This window comes from Benincasa hispida, chromosome 3 (assembly GCF_027475165.1).
Source record: "Benincasa hispida cultivar pf3 chromosome 3, pf3_genome.v1.1, whole genome shotgun sequence".
Taxonomy (NCBI): domain Eukaryota; kingdom Viridiplantae; phylum Streptophyta; class Magnoliopsida; order Cucurbitales; family Cucurbitaceae; genus Benincasa; species Benincasa hispida.
In genome coordinates, this window is record NC_143480.1 from 61,029,746 (window position 1) to 61,046,611 (window position 16,866).

Genomic DNA, 16,866 nt, shown 5'->3' on the forward strand with positions numbered 1-16,866 from the left:
GAAGATTAGTGGAACTTAAGGAGAAAGATGTAATGTCGGGGGTAAAATAGTATCTTGACCCAACCGTTATTACGAACAAACTGTGAAGGGTCGACTTACTAATTATGTTAAATCAAGTGGACACAAATATATCTACAGTGAAGAGAGTGCAACTATGGAGCTATAATGGTATGACTTGATAGTTAACGAATACTAATTACTTTGGTCCAAAGAGTTTTAGCCATAAGGTCCATTTACTAGCTCGTAAAACTTGAACACCTTGAATTAATAAATTGAGTGAATTTGGAATAATATCAATTTGAATTGTTCAAATTGAATTTCGATTTGAAATGTTCAAATTAAAATTAGGGTTTGTATAATTATATTTGATATAATTAATTAATGTTTAATTTATTGAAATTAAACGAAATTGGAGAGTTTATAATATTGAAATATTGATTTAAATATTAATTACATGAATAGGATTCATATTTAAAATTAGTTGTGTGATTAATTTAACATTTGATATTAAATTGTTATTTAATTAATTAAAAATCAAATTAATTTTCAATTTCAATTCAGTTTGAGAAATTGAATGTTGATGTTTTAAATTTAATTAATTATGAATTAATTAAATTAAATTTTAGTTAATTTTGGAATCAATTGAAATTTGTTTTTGAAAAACAAAATTGGAAATTTATGGTTTAGTGGGATTTTCTCGCAAAATTTCTTTGGAGAAGCTGTTTCCTCCTAATCACACCACCTATCCATTTGAACAATCAACTTTAGTGCAGGCATTCAGATGGTCTATCAATGCTTAAGGAGTTGATTAAAAGCTCTCCATTTTTGCTGAAGAGAAGTTAAGGTTGCTGGAAATGGTTTCTGCTGCAACTTTCATCCTCATCTGAAAACTCATCCTATTCCCTTCACAAATTCATTCTAATATGAGTTCCATCGCTCAAATTCAAGGTCGAGAATAGTAGAGAAGATCTCTTGGTAGTTCACTATTGAATTGGAGCTGGAATCACATGAAGAGCAGCTTGGAATTGGGAGAATTCATCAAAGGTATGTAGTTTAGAAACCTTCTTTTGAAGTTTCTGTTTAAGCATGCTTTTAGAACTCAAATTAAATGTAATTAGAGTGCTTATTAATTCTGTTTGATTCCGTTGCATGCTAGTAGATCTTAACACTACAATCGTTATCATATTAAGACTAAAGTGAGAATAATGTAGAATATCTATATATCATTTCCACTGTCTCAAATGAAAAATGTATATTGGAAGAGTTACCTGCTTTATCTTCTGGATTATATTATACTCATATACGAGTAATTGAAACATATGCAACAATGAACCTGAAGTTCATGAATCCAAACATATCTACTATTTGGCATGATCGATTGGGTGATTTAGGATCTACAATGATAAGGAGAATTATTGAGAATTCAAATGGACACCCATAAAAAACCAAAAGAATGTTCAATCTAATGAATCATCATGTGATGCTTGCTCTCAAGAAAAATTGATAATTAAACTATCACCAGCTAATGTGGAGACTAATTCACCTGCATTTTCAGAACGAATTCTCGGTAATATATGTAGACCTATTAACCCACCAAGTGGACCATTTAGATATTTTATGGTATTAATAGATGCATCCAATAGATGGTCACACGTGTGCTTATTATCAAGTTGAAATCTTGCATTTGCAAGATTACTTGCTCAAATAATTAAGTTAAGAGCGTAATTTCCTAATTATACAATTAAAACCATTCGTCTTGGTAATGCTGGTGAATTTACATCTCAAGCTTTTTATAATTATTGTATATCAATTGGGATAAGTGTTGAGCATCCTGTAGCTCATGTTCATACATAAAATGGTTTATGTAACATCCCGCACATTTTTTTTATATAATAATGCAATTTCAGTAAGTTATCCTTGGTAATTCAATAATTGCTTAGTTGGAAGGCATTTTTGGAATTTTGGACCTTAAGTGTAATTGCGAGAATTTAATTATTGACATTGAAAATTATTTATGTTGGAAATTGATGGCAAGAATAAATTCCATTTTGGAAAGGGAGGGATTTTAAAGAAATAATGTGGATTAAGAAAAGAATAAAATAAAATCTACTCTTTTATTTTTTTATTTTATTTTATTCAATTCTTTTCTTTTCTTTTCTTTTCTTTTTCTTTTTCTTTCCCTTCCCCTTCCCCTCTCCTTTCACATGCAGCAGCCCTAAGCCCTCTTCCCCGATTCGAGCCGTCGCCCAGCCACCACGCTCTATCACTCATCCTCCGCAAGCTAGCTGCCTCGCCTCTTCAGCCGACCCAGCCCACTCTCGTCACGTCGCCATAAAAGCTCAGCCCTTCGCCATTTTTGCCCAACCGAAACCCACTTAGTCGTCCTTTCCCTTCAGCAGTGCGCCACCCTGGCCAAGACCCGATCTGCACTTCAGTCGTCGTTTCTGACTTTAGCTTTCGGCTGCCCCTCCACACTCGCCTAGCTGCCGATCGAAACGCAGCTGCTGCTACAACCGTCGACTCTAGCCCTATCTCTGTTTCACTACTATTGTAGCCAAGGTACCGCCTGCGCCCGCACTGTTTGCAGCGGTCCGACCAACTTCATCCGTCCTGTTGTGCCGTTTTCTTTCTTTCGGTCACGACTGTCGCCGCCGTTGTCATTTGGGTCTCGTTGGATTCTTGAATAAATTGGGTAAGAGTTGAGTTTTGGATTTTTCTTTGAGGGGTTTGATTATCCCATTTGGTTTCGGGTTAAAATTGTTAATCTCTTTATGTTTGGACTATAGATTCAAGGATTGGAGATTTTGAGACATTGCTTTGGAGTTTGAGACTATTTCCGATAGAAATTGTTCAGATTTGGTAAGTTTTTGGGTGAGTAGTTTGGTTGGTTGTCTTTTGGGTTAAGAGTACTTGTGAAAAATTAAGTTATTAATTTTGGATTCAAATTATGTTCAGGTTGGATTTGTGACTAGAGTTGTTGGATTGTATTGATTTTGTAGCATGGGGTACGTTCGGACCAATACACTTTAGTCCTAATTCAAGATTCATCTAGGTTAGGAGGAAGATTATTTTGCTCGTCGCTTAGACATAATTTTGGGTAAGTAATCTTACCACTGAAACTACCCACGGGCTAGGTTTTAGTTGTATGCTAGCATGATAAGTGTGTGTTATGGTAAATGTTAGCATGTTGATTGACAGTATGACCTGAATCAAAGTATGTTCTTGCATAAATTTTGATTTGTTTACATACACACCTAAGTGCTTGATCGTTAGTATGTGATAGTATGTGTTTTCATATGTCGATGTCTGATCTGCTGGTGTTGAGGCATACTTGCATGTTGTGGATTTATGATATAAGTTATACATGGATGATGTATAATATGTTATTAAGAATTATGTATATGTGATGAAGCCATGGTATCAAGGATTTTTATGTAGGATTTAGAACTGTACAATGTTGAATCATAGCACATTAAGACTGTGTGAATATCCTCATTGATTAGTTAGATGCTCACTAGTTTGTGTTTCCTTCGGGATTCACCAGTTTGTGTTTCCTTCGGGATTCACCAATTTTGTGTTTCCTTCGGGATTCACCAGTTTTGTTTCCTTCGGGATTCACAAGTTTTGTGTTTCCTCTGGGATTCACCAGTTTTGTGTTTCCTTCGGGATTCACCAATTTTGTGAGCATACTTAACTACAATAGGATAGGACTCAGTCTCTCATCTATTATATGTATTTATGTGCCATATGCAGGTATCTAGAGAACATAGATGCCTAGCCTGACCCCAGTGGTGGGGCTACTTACTGAGTATTTCATACTCATTCTTTCTTATGTTGATGTTTCAGGTAAGGGTAGAGATGCACCAGCGATGGCGCAGCGGAATTCGTGATCGTGTTACTGGGACTAGTTTTTACGCTTCCGCATCATGAGATTTAGAGTTCTTTTCATGTTTATCTTAATGTTTAGTTTTGATGTTTGAAACTTATTATTAAAAATTATTTTTCATATGTATTTATTAACCTTTATGATTTATGGGTACCCTATTATTGTTGCATTTAATAAATGTCTTTTGAACTTCTCTTGTTTTAATTAACATTTATTTCAAATAACTGAGCGTCGTTTTAAATTCTTTGCATGCATTTATTTTAGTAACGACCTAACCTAAGTCCTAGGGGGTTGGGTCGTTACAGTTTAACAGAATTATTTATAAAACGTTTGCAATTAATTGCAAGACCATTACTTATGAGAGCTATGCCTCCTTCATCTGTTTGGGGACATGCTATTTTGCATGTAACGTCACTTATATACATTAGATTAGTAGCTTATCATAAGTAATCACCATTACAATTAGCTTATGGTCATGAGCAAAATATTTTCCATCTAAGAATTTTTGGTGTGCAGTATATGTTCCAATTGCTCCACCACAATGCACTAAGATGGGTCCTCAAGAAAGGTTAGAAATATATGTTGGATATGATTCTCCATCAATTATTAAATATCTTGAACCCCTGAGATTGGTGATGTGTTTACTACGCAATTTACTGATTGCCATTTTAATGAGACAAATATTCCAACATTAGGGGGGGGGGATTAAGAAAATAATTTATTTACAAAATATAGCAAATCAATTACCATATGCATTTATAGATGCAAAGAAAGTAACTAAGTCGCATATACTAGCTACAAATGTTCCATAAAAAGTTGATATCCCAACACAACAAGTTGTCACTAATGAGTCAGGAACACGCCAGAAGCGTGGTAAACTAGTGAGTTCCAAAGATAAAAATCCTCGAAAATGAAAAATAATTAATAGTGAAAAAGACTTGGTTGAGGATGTAAATACCCATAAAGAAATCCTCGACATGACTAGGAGGAAAGTAAAAAAACTTAAAGATAATAATGAGATTTCAATAAACTATATCATGTCAGGAAAAAGATGGAATCTAGTGTAATTATTGACAACATTTTTGCATATAATGTTGCTCTTGATATTATATCTGAAAATGAGTATCTTGAACCAAAATCTGTTGAAGAATGTTGATATAGAAAATATTGGTTTCAATGGAAAGAAGAAACCGAGGCAGAATTAAATTTACTTTCAAAACGTTAGGTTTTTGGACTAGTAGTCCGAACACCAGAAGGTATTAAATCTGTGGTATATAAATGGGTATTTATGAGGAAAATAAATGAAAATAATGAGGTCACAAGATATAAAGAAAGTCTAGTTGCACAAGGTTTTTTTTCACAAAGACCTAGTATTGATTTTGAGGAGACGTATTCTCTGGTGGTGGATGCAATTACATTAAGATATTTAATTGACTTGACTATGTATAAAAGTCTGGATATGCATCTTATGGATGTAGTCACAACATATTTATATGGATCTCTTGATAATGATATTTATATGAGAATCCCAAAAGAATTTAAGATACCTGAAACATATACATCAAATTCCCGGGAATGGTATTCAATAAAGTTATAAAGATCACTATATGGATTGAAACAATCAGGACGGATGTGGTACAATCGCCTGAGTGGATCTTTTCTGAAAGAAGGATATCAAAATAATCCAATATGTTCGTGTGTTTTTATAAAGAAATCACAATAAGGATTTGCTATTATAACTGTATATGTTGATGACTTGAATATAATTGGAACTCCTGAAGAGCTTTCAAAGGAAATACAATATCTCAAGAAAGAATTTAAGATCAAAGATCTCGGAAAAACACAATTTTGCATTGGTTTGCAAAGTGAGCATTTAGCATATGGAATATTTATTTATTAGTCAACTTATACAGGAAAAATTTTGAAAATATTTTATATGGACAAAGCACATCCATTAAATATTCCAATGAAAGTCCGTTCATTGGATATAAAGAAAGATATATTTCGACCTCGAGAAGATAATGAAGAACTTCTTCATCCTGAAGTACTATATCTTAGTGCAATTGGTGCACTTATGTATCTTGCTAATAATACAAGACCAAATATTGCATTTTCAGTAAATTTATTAGCAAGATATAGTTATTTTCCAACAAAAAAACATTGGAATGGAATTAAGCATATACTTCGTTATCTCTGAGGAGTAATCGATATGAGTTTGTTTTATTCCAATAAATCAAATTTTGATCTAGTTGGTTATGCAGATTCTAGATATTTATCTGATCCACACAAAGCTAGATCTCAAACAGGTTATCTACTCACATGAGGAGGAACTGCTATATCATGGTTATTGGTGAGACAGACCATAACGGTCACTTCCTCAAATCATGTTGATGTTGAAATTCTTGTAATTCATAAGGCTAGTCGAGAATGTGTATGACTACGGTCAATGGCTCAGCACATTTGTGAAACATGTGGCTTGTCTTCAAATAAAAATCTTCCAACAATATTATACGAAGACAATATAGCTTGCATAGCCCAAATCAAAGGACGATATATTTTAGGAGATAGAACAAAACATATTTCACCAAAGCTTTTCTATACTCATGATCATGAAGAAAATGATGACATCACTGTACAACAAATTTGTTCGAAGGATAATCTGGCAGACTTATTTACAAAGGCATTACCAACCGCAACTTTTGAAAAATCGGTGCACAACATTGGAATCTTGAAGAAAATTGTGACATCATTGTACAACAAGTGATGATTTCATGAGGGGAGTAAATATATTGTATTATTTTAGGAGTATATATTTTATGAAATATGTACTCTTTTTCCTTCACTAGAGTTTTTTCCTAGTGGGTTTTTCATATTAAGGTTTTAACTAGGTATATTATATATATATGACATCTAAGGGGGAGTATTATGAATATTATAATAATAAATAGATGTCCATTGCTTAGTGTCTCAAAAGCCATATGTCACCTTTCATATTGTCCATGTGCCTTGTAATTATTCATGCTTGGTGTCCATGTAAGTCCACATCCTATTTACCACTTTGCCTATATAAATAGTGGCATTTGGTGGATCTTAAAATCATATATTGGTGAGAATTCCACTTCAAAATTCCAATAGTTTTCATATTATCTAATTTTATAATTTTATGTTTTTAGTTATTTTATTTATATATTTAATATTATAATATAAATATATTATTATATTATATTTTATCTATATTTGTTTCCCATCGTGCTCCTCAATTTCACAACAATAGTGATATAAAGCTAGTTTTAGATATTAAAATTCTCATACCATACACTATCACTAAAACTAAAATTAAACATAATTTAATAATAATTAACATGTAATAACCCATTAAGACAGAAAATTGAAATCTTTATATTCTTACTTTTTTAACAAAACTAAAATAATAATATTAAAAAAATTGACTTAATTTTTTAAAAAATAGAAAATAATGTAAGAAAATTATAGGTAGAAGAATAGATAATAAGCTTAATTTTTTAAAACATAAAACTAAAAAAAAAATACATGTCAAAGGCTAATCCATAATATATATTAAAAACACATAATCTTCAATGAATATTTAATAAAGATAGTTTTGTCCTTGGCCGAATTTCTAAACTGAAATTTATCTATATTCCTATTTATTTGCCTTTAATTCCACGTTGGGGTGATTATACTTTTATAAAAAATTAATATTTTTAATCCCTAAATTTTGAAAAATATGCGCACAACATATTTTAACAATTTATCTTTAAATGACAAACAATTTATTTTAACAATTTTTCTTTAAGAAGAGTTTAACTTTTACAATTATGTAAGTTTAATATTTAATTTTCACGACTAATTAAGTTTACCATTGAAACAACTATTATAATCTTATTTGACTTCTCACGAAAGAAGACAACTGATAATTTGACATATTTTTCATTTATGACATACTTTTTATCACAGTTTTGATCTTATTATATCTAAAATGATAAAATATGTACTTCATTAAGAATTTTCAATTAAAACACTAAACGACTATTTTACACAAAAAAACATGTAATTCTAATTTTAACTTTTATATTTTTTGTGTAGATGAACTTGTTTTTTTTTTTTTTCCCATTATTTACTCAAATGAATTTCCTTCTTATTTTTTTAAAAATGAGTTTCTTTGGTAGTTTAAAACTTTTTATAAACCCCACACAAAATTTTTTCTTTCTATTTGATTTAAAAAGTCAATAATAAATTTTTAATATCAATCATAAATCTCAAAGCAACACAGAAAATAAAATTATAAGAATACTATATTTCATTAATTTAAGAAAATGAAAAAAAGAGTTCATAAATATTCCTTTATTAGTAACGATAAATTTAATTTATCGAAATAAATAGAGAAAAATTTAAATATAGAATGAAAAATGGATGGGAATGGATATAATAATTGAATCACCATTAAGATTTTGAAAAAAAAAAAATCATAAGATTAAATCTCTCTTTCTTATTTTTTCTGTTTTTTTTTTCATGCATTATTATGATTCGATTTACTCCAACATGGGGAGAGCAAATTTGAGGAGCAACCATCACAAACATATGTGGGTTGCACCACAAAAATCAACTCCTATAAAAAGGAAAAAAAATTGTAAAAATGGTGACTACCTTGTTTGTAGAAGAGATGATTAATTTACTAGAAATGTGTGTTTTTATAAAGAAGTAATTTTCCAAAAAATTCAAAATGAAGGGATATAAGGAAAAAATAGGAATCGTTACCTAAATTTAGAAATTACATTTTTTTTCTGTCACATAAATTAATTTTAAACGACTATGGCAATCGGATTGTTGCCCAGGTGTGTTGAACTAGACAATGAAGATAAGAAAAAAAATATGTGGGGGACCTACCTAACCAAATTAACGATTTTCTATTACTTACCGTCTTTTTATTAAACATCCTCCCTTGTTCTCCTTCTTTAGAAGAAAAAAAGAGGGGGAAGAAACTCACCTTGATCTGTAGAAGACTTTACTATGAGTGCCTTGGGTGTTGGTGACAATAGAAACCCACTGACTAATACAACAGAGATGCAAATGAGAATTGAGACCATTTTGAAATGAAGAATGAAAACTCCATTCTAAAATTCTTTCGATAATATTATGAAAATAAAGAGATGGGGCCAAAGAAAATTAAGAAAGTTTGTATTTGTTATTTGAAGTTGTTTGGTAGTTATAATGTGAAGGAATGTGTCAGTGTGAAGTGATACAATTTTGTGAAGGGATGTGTCTATATTAAGTAATCCGTTAAGAGAAGTCAAAAGGTATCATGGTGTTTGTTCAAGTGTGGTGCCAAAATAAAAAAATATTGAATTAGAGCAAAATATATTTTTTTTAAAAAAAAGATTTAAGGGAAAAAAGGAAATGAGAAAATTCTTCCCTTATGGTATATATAGGTATATAGGTATATAATTTTTAAATTTCATTGACTAAAATACCTTTTCTTAAACTTAAAAAATTCAAATAGACATCAAATAAATATTAGAGTTCAAAAGTATATTATATCCTTAAATGTAAACAACTTCGTTTAGTGGGTCAATCATAGTTGGTCACTAGAGATGGCTATCAAGGATAGACACCAAAATTGACCGTCAGAGGTGGTTTTTGCTAGAATTGACTACCAAAGTGGTCGTTGGAGGTCATTGTCAGAGTCGTCATCGAAGATGATCATCAAAGTTGGTTGACAAAGGTGATAGTCGAAGTTGGTCGTCGATGGGTGGAGTCATTGGAACCATTAGAATGAGAGAAAGTTGGTTATAATGACCAACAATTTGTAAATGGTTTTACTGTAGCAAAACAAGGGTTAAAATAACCCTTACTCTTTATTATTTTAAAAGATTTTTTTAAAGAAAAATTATGAGTAAAATAAAGGAAGAATATGAGATAGTTCCCCAAAAATTAATATAGTATAAATAATACGTTTATGAAATTTCATAGACTAAAATACATTTTCTTAAACCTAAAAAATTACATAGATATCAAACAAACGAGATCAAAAGTATATTATATCCTTAAATGTAAATAATATTTGATTAGTGGGCCAATCAAATAAAATACCTTCTCTTATATTAAAGTGTCGAGGGAAGTTATATAAAGCCTTAAAAATGGATCTTCCATGGACATATCTAGTAGTTTATTGCAATACTATTTACTACTTGATATTAACATTGCAATTTTTGTCTAGGTTTGAGGTTTGAACAAAATTATAAGTTTTAGAGCAAAAATTGATACAATTTGACAAGATCATATGGAAAATTTGTTTTTTTCCCTTTATTTTATTTCATTTACTTTCATTAAAAAAAAAAATCTATGTTGTTGATATTAAAAGTCATACCAACGGTAAATTTGTATTTTATTTAAGGAGAGTAACCCGATATCCTGCAAAAAAAAATGAGTAAAGCTAATATTGGTGTGATGTTGAGCCAAATTCAATCTGACGCTCAAGTTAGAATTGGGTTTAAATAAAAAATTAGTATAAGTTTGAGAGCATACCCCTCTTGGATTGTGCCTCTAGGATTATATAGGTCGTCCATTTAAACCTTTCAGCTTCCAAGCCATTACCAATCTTTAATTTTCCTGTTTCCCACTTGATTCATCATTATCTGAGCCGTTACACATTTTAGCCCTTGATGTGCTCGACTCTTTGATAGAACTATGATATGTTATTTTTAATGTAAACACATGGTTTATGCATACTTAGGTCATAGTGAGGATTTCTTTTACAACACCTAATATGGCCTTTGCATGGTAATTTTACTAAGAAATGTTTAATATACATACATATATATACACACACATTTCAGCATACTATGCATGTACAAAAAAGGCCATGTAATCTCGTCACTTTGATAGGTGGGGTCGACAACCTTTATATATATATATATGCACGGCTGGGCTAACCTCCTTTAAGGTCAACCACTACTGGCTGCCTGGCTGCTCTATGATAAGGGAGGGGCGATTTTGTGAGTTCAGTCTTCCAGCTCGACTCGCTCTCTTAACTCGACTTACATTCTTAGCTCAAATAGGTCAAGCTAATTGAAACATTTTCTCGGCTTAACTATCTTTGCCCAAATCTTGGTTTTAATTAAATTAACTAGGTTTAATTGTGTAGGATCGGTATGGTAACCCGGGTGTATAGGGTTTATTAAAACTAATTAAAACTTTTTACTAATGTGGGCAAAATTAAACAAATTAACAAACTTTTGTTAATTAGTAAATTAAACAAAAATTTTATGCAAATACATTCAATTAAAAAAGATCAATAAATTGACATAAACAAATTCAAGAAAAAAAAACTATAGAAATTAATTCTATGCAATGAAATATGTTAATAAATTAATTGCAAAATTAAATAGGAGAGGGATAGAGAAATTGACACAAAAAAAATTTAGAGTGGTTCGACACAACCAACCTACATCCACTTCCCAAACTTCTCTTGGGTATGTCTCTACGAACTTGATTTTTTCCATGGCTTAGAGTCGAATTGCTACAATATTCTTTTTTTGGAAGCAAGAACGAACCGATCCTTTTCATGATTGAGGATCAAACCGTTACAACCACTCTTTTTAAGATCAAGAACAACCCTTACAATGAATTTGGAAATGAAGAACAATATGACAAGAATTTGAAGAGTAGATTTACAAGCTTTTGCTCACAACAAATCAATCCTCACACTACATAAGATATTTATCTTAAGAATTAGATGAAAAGAAGAAAATTAAAACCTAGAGAGAGAATAACAATGGTGGCTTTGCGTTATGGAGGATTGAAAAATAATAAAATTTATTGAAATTTGGAGAAGATGAGTTTAAATAGAGAGTAAATTTTTTTGGAAAAGAAAAATCAATGGTGGAGATTTTAGAATAAATTAACCATAGAAACACACACAAAAAAAATTATAATATTAAATTCTTTTTCTTTTGAAATTCATTTTCTTTTTAGAAACCCAACAAAAAGCAAAAACATACCATGAACCGTTAGACATAAACATAAAATAATATTAAATTCATTTTCCTTTTAAAACCAATCAAAAAATAAAAAGTTCACCATGTATCACTTCTCCATTACTCTAAGTGACACTTTTCCATTTGTCCACATTGATGAGAAAGCTTATGTTACGTCATCAACTTGGGATTTTTCTTATAAGCTTGTTTCGGCCCTATCATCTTCGTTTGAGTTCCGATTTGGGTGATTTAAATTGCGTTAGAATTGTTGTCCCGAGCTCTACGCAACAGACACTTCAAAATACTCAAATTGTTAATAAATAAATGCACGTTTGTTATCATCAAAATATTAATTAATTAATTAATTAACTAATGAATTAAAATTAATTAATTTGAGGTTAAGGACCAAAAAGCCAACAATCTCTCCTTTTTTTTATGATGATAAACAAGTCAAGAAAAATAAAATCCAAATAGGTGTATGATATAAAATATAAACAAGAATCACACTCAACACACATAATTTCAATTAATTTGAAAGTAATGAATATTTCAATAACAACATGTTTTCATAATTACCTCTCCCCCTTTTGGAATCAATCAAAAAAGGATAATTAAGAGAAATATCATAAAGATATGAAAGTTCTTTAAAAAAAAATGAACACATAATTTTGCATTTCTTCTCCTATTAACATACCTTCTAAAAATAAGTAATAACATTCTAAATTCAGGAGGCATATCAGGCAAATTCTATTTATGACCAATTTCACAAATTTCTCTCCTTTTGATATCAATTGAACACTCCCCCTTATTAAGGGACAAAAAGACTTAGCACATAATTCAATTTGAGGGTAGAAATATCAAATAAATTTTCAAAACAAACCTATATTCCAAAGACAATTACTCCCCCTAAAAGGATAAACAATAAGAATAAGAGAGTTACACAACGATAAAGTAATATGAGAATCAATTTCATTCATATATAAAAATATATAACTCCCCTTAAAAACAAGCAATCTTCTTCTAATAGAAAAAATGTTATAAAAACCAAGGAGATGAAATCAATCATGTAAAATTCAAACAATTGAGATACCAAAATATCAAATATTATAAGATAAACACCAATTGTTGTAAAACAAATGATACCAAATAATAGCAAAGTCATATTAGCAAACCAATATAAGCATTGAAGCAATACAAATGAATTTGTACTAATTTTGAACAATATGCTACTAAGGATTCTAGAATGTAGCAATTTTATGAATGATCAATTCTTTTTAACATCTATGGAAAAGAATTTAACATCTCTTAAAAAAAATGATGATCAATTTTTTTTAACATAGGACAAATATCAACTCAAACTGATTTTCATTCAACAATATAAATCATAGAGTATACATAATTTCATGCTCAAAAGACGTTTTATAAAAACTCTAATCAATTTCATCCAAAGGATAATTAACATATTTCAAACTCTAGATTCTTTTAGCTAAAAAATTTTCAAGAAAAACACTACGATAGAGCAAAAATCTAATTGACCAAAAAACCAAATAATAAACAATATAGACAATGCCACATAGATAAATATACAATCATTTTTCATGGTATTAAATCTAACAATCCTTGTAATTCAAGAAATCAAATTCAAACTTTCCTAAATCATTCAAGAGATATACTTTTCATAAAGATACCAAAAGCATAATTATCTCAAGAGATGAAAAAAAAAAAAAATGTTACCAAATATGCAATTTTTTGTTGGATTCAAACAAGCCATAAGAGTTGCTCCAATTTGAAATAAAATCTTATTTAAAGTCCAAGCAAACAATTGATTCTTGAATCATACCTACAAGGAAAGCTCAATCAGAGGATTTTGGTACCCATTTCTTGGGTCCTTCATTATTAGTGAGTAAAGATTTTGGAACCCATTTCAAATTAGTTCCAAAACTACTAGCATTCATTTTTGGCAAATAACAAGTATGATATTTATGACCAATTTTTCCACCAGAGTAACATACAACAGTAGGTAAGAATTTCTTCTTAACTAATTCATTTTTTACAATTTTTTTTCTCAAAGAAAATTTTCCTTGAAACATTTTTTAATTTAAAACAATTTGGTCTAATATGACCTTTAACTCCACAAAAATGACATATAAGAACAAATTTTGATTTCACATGCATATCCCTAAAATTACCATGATTGTGCACACTTTGAATCTTCATGAATATGTTTAAGTTTTTCATGCTTTGGCACAAAATTAGATACATTAGGCAAAGCATATTGAGACATATAAGGGGTGTCTTTAACGAAAGAAGTGCTTTTAGAAGTAGATGAACAAATTTTATTCATATAGCCTAATCCCTTTTCTTTATTAGAAGATTTACCTTTATTTAATTTTTGTACGCCAATAGTTAATTTCTTAAGAGACTCTTTTGCAAATTCAAGCTCTTTAGTAGCAAGCAATTCTTTTTCTTTAAACACATGCAAAAGATCATTTTTCTCATTATTGTCACATTCAAGAAACTTAACTTTATCAACAAGAGAAAATTTATCTTTTTTTAAAGATGTATTGCTATTTTCTAAAATAAGAATTTTATCTTTCAAGCTAACAATTTCATCTTTCAACTCTAACGAACAAGCTCACCTAATGGTTTAGAAAAAAAAAAAAACAAGAAAAAAAATTCTCATATCGAATTCTAATTTTCTCATTTTCATCTCTCAAATCACTCAATTCAATTTTCAAGTCACATGATAAAGATTTGATCTCATCATTCTCATTTTCAAGAAAAATAATTTTGTCATTCAATGCATTTTTCTCATTACAACAATCAACTTTATTATGCAACAACACATTAGTAACTCTATTTTTCAAACAATCATTTTCATCTATCAAAGATTTATTTTCAATAGACAATTCCTTAAACTTCTTTGATAATTTAATATATTTAGAGCTAAGCTTTTCTAAATCACGTTACATATCTTCAAACACATCATATAATTCATCATAAGAAAGAGATTTATGAATTACCTCATTTTCATCATTCTCATTGTCGGAATCTTTGTTCAAATGGACCATTAAACACAATGAGGAACCATCACATTTTTTCCTGATCCCGTCATAGAAAATTCCTTGAATTTGAGAGTTATAATTCTCATTCACATCAAATAAATTATTAGTAGTACAAGAAGAATTTTGTACACTATAATATTATCAAGGAAGTTCCCAAATGTCATTTGCATAATCAAAATGTAGAATTGTTTCATATATTTGTCTATCTAATGCACAATATATATGATATTTATTGCTTTAGTATTATAAGTAAGAAACTCATTATTCAATTCCAAATTTTTGAAATCATGTTCACAAACATATAAAATATTAAAATCTATAGCAAGCATACAAGTTTTCATTTTATTTCTCCAAGCATCATACTTACTAACATTTAAGAAGGGAGGTCTATCAACATAACAATTTTCTATAGTTGCCATAGTTCTAGAAATTAAGCTTTTAAATAAATTTTTTTTCCAAAAATTAATAAGATACTTTATAGATCAAAATAATATTTGAAAAATAATTTACGTAGAAGAGTTACTTTCTCTGATACCAATTGTAGGAGTGAGAAACTCAAATAATGGGTATCAATCTAAAATAATTTACGAAATTTTTTATCACAAATTGTTGGAGAGGTACCGACACGCAGCGAAAGACATCAAGATCTATAAGTACGCGAATTGATTAATTTTGGCATAAAAGAAACAAGCTTAAACAAAATTTAATGGGTTTCAAGAACATACATTTGAAGAACCTTTGAAATCTCTATTTCCAGCTGCAAATTCCTCCAAATCCTTGTGTAGACCACCTCAAGATCTTTCCAACTATTCTCTTGGTGCTCGAGATTGAGTTGTGTGACTCAAGATAAGTTGGAATCAAAGGAAATTTGGAGAAAACTCGTTGCAACAATCCAAAATGAAGAACATCTTCTTCATCCGATTTTTTGAGAAAAAATTCATTTGGTTCATCTGTAGGAATGTATCAATAGCGACAGAAATACAAGGATCATCTAAGCACTCAAATTTACTAATTTTGGTATAATATAAAGCATAAAAATGGGTTTCAAGACATACCCCTTGTACAACTTCTTCAAAGCTCATTCTCCAGCTGCTATCTTCTCCATATCTTGTTGTAGACCACTTCAATGTTGGATTTTATGTCCTAAAACTCGTAGTTTGTAAATTAATAAACATATTTTGTTTTGTTTTTCGATAAAATTGTTATTGAAATTGTAATCTCGAATCCAATAAACTAAGGTCCTGAGGCTATTTAATGTAGTTTGAACTTTATGTAGTGACATAAATGTGGATCGAGTTCAAATATATAGCCAAAATGGTTTATAGTATAGGGATAAGATTGGGCGCCTTGTTCTGGGGACACTATGGATGTAGCACACTTTGTAGTTAGTACAAACGATGTGATCCTCAATCGTTCATATAGAGATATGTGAGTGGGGGCATCCTATACAATGAGTTTGCATAAGACTGAACCATGAAATAGTAACTTTTTACGTTCTAAATGTCGTTTTATGTATAAAACTGACTATTTCGTTAATTGATGACCTAGGTAACTTAATCTTAATCCTGAGCTAACTATGAACTCCTGTTCACTCGGAATTATCCTTAGATCTGCATAGATGAGGGCAACTCATTATCGTTGGCCCAATAAGCCTCCCATTTCAGGGGTAAGATCATGTGGATAGCTGGGAACATAGGGTGCAAGACGGAATTCACTCCTACCCGTTATAGGGATAGTAGATAGGTTGTTCCCTTTAGTACTGAATCCAGGTCTTGAACAAGGGGTCCCACCCTCTCCTTGGCCCGAGAGGGGTTCGGTTTATAGGTTGGACCTTAAACCAATTGTTCATTAGAGGATCAGTGGAACTTAAGGAACAAGATGTAGTCTTGGGGGTAAAACGGTTTTTACGACCCAACCGAGA

General features: G+C 30.3%; 1 long non-coding RNA gene across 1 annotated transcript; it reads left to right on the forward strand.

Moving 5' to 3' along the window:
- Positions 1–2,166: 2,166 nt before the first annotated feature.
- Positions 2,167–4,077, forward strand: LOC120074232 (uncharacterized). The gene is made up of 4 exons (XR_005480926.2): positions 2,167–2,692; positions 2,787–2,859; positions 2,956–3,097; positions 3,847–4,077. It is a non-coding gene; the product is annotated as an uncharacterized LOC120074232 (long non-coding RNA).
- The last annotated feature ends 12,789 nt before the right edge of the window (positions 4,078–16,866 follow it).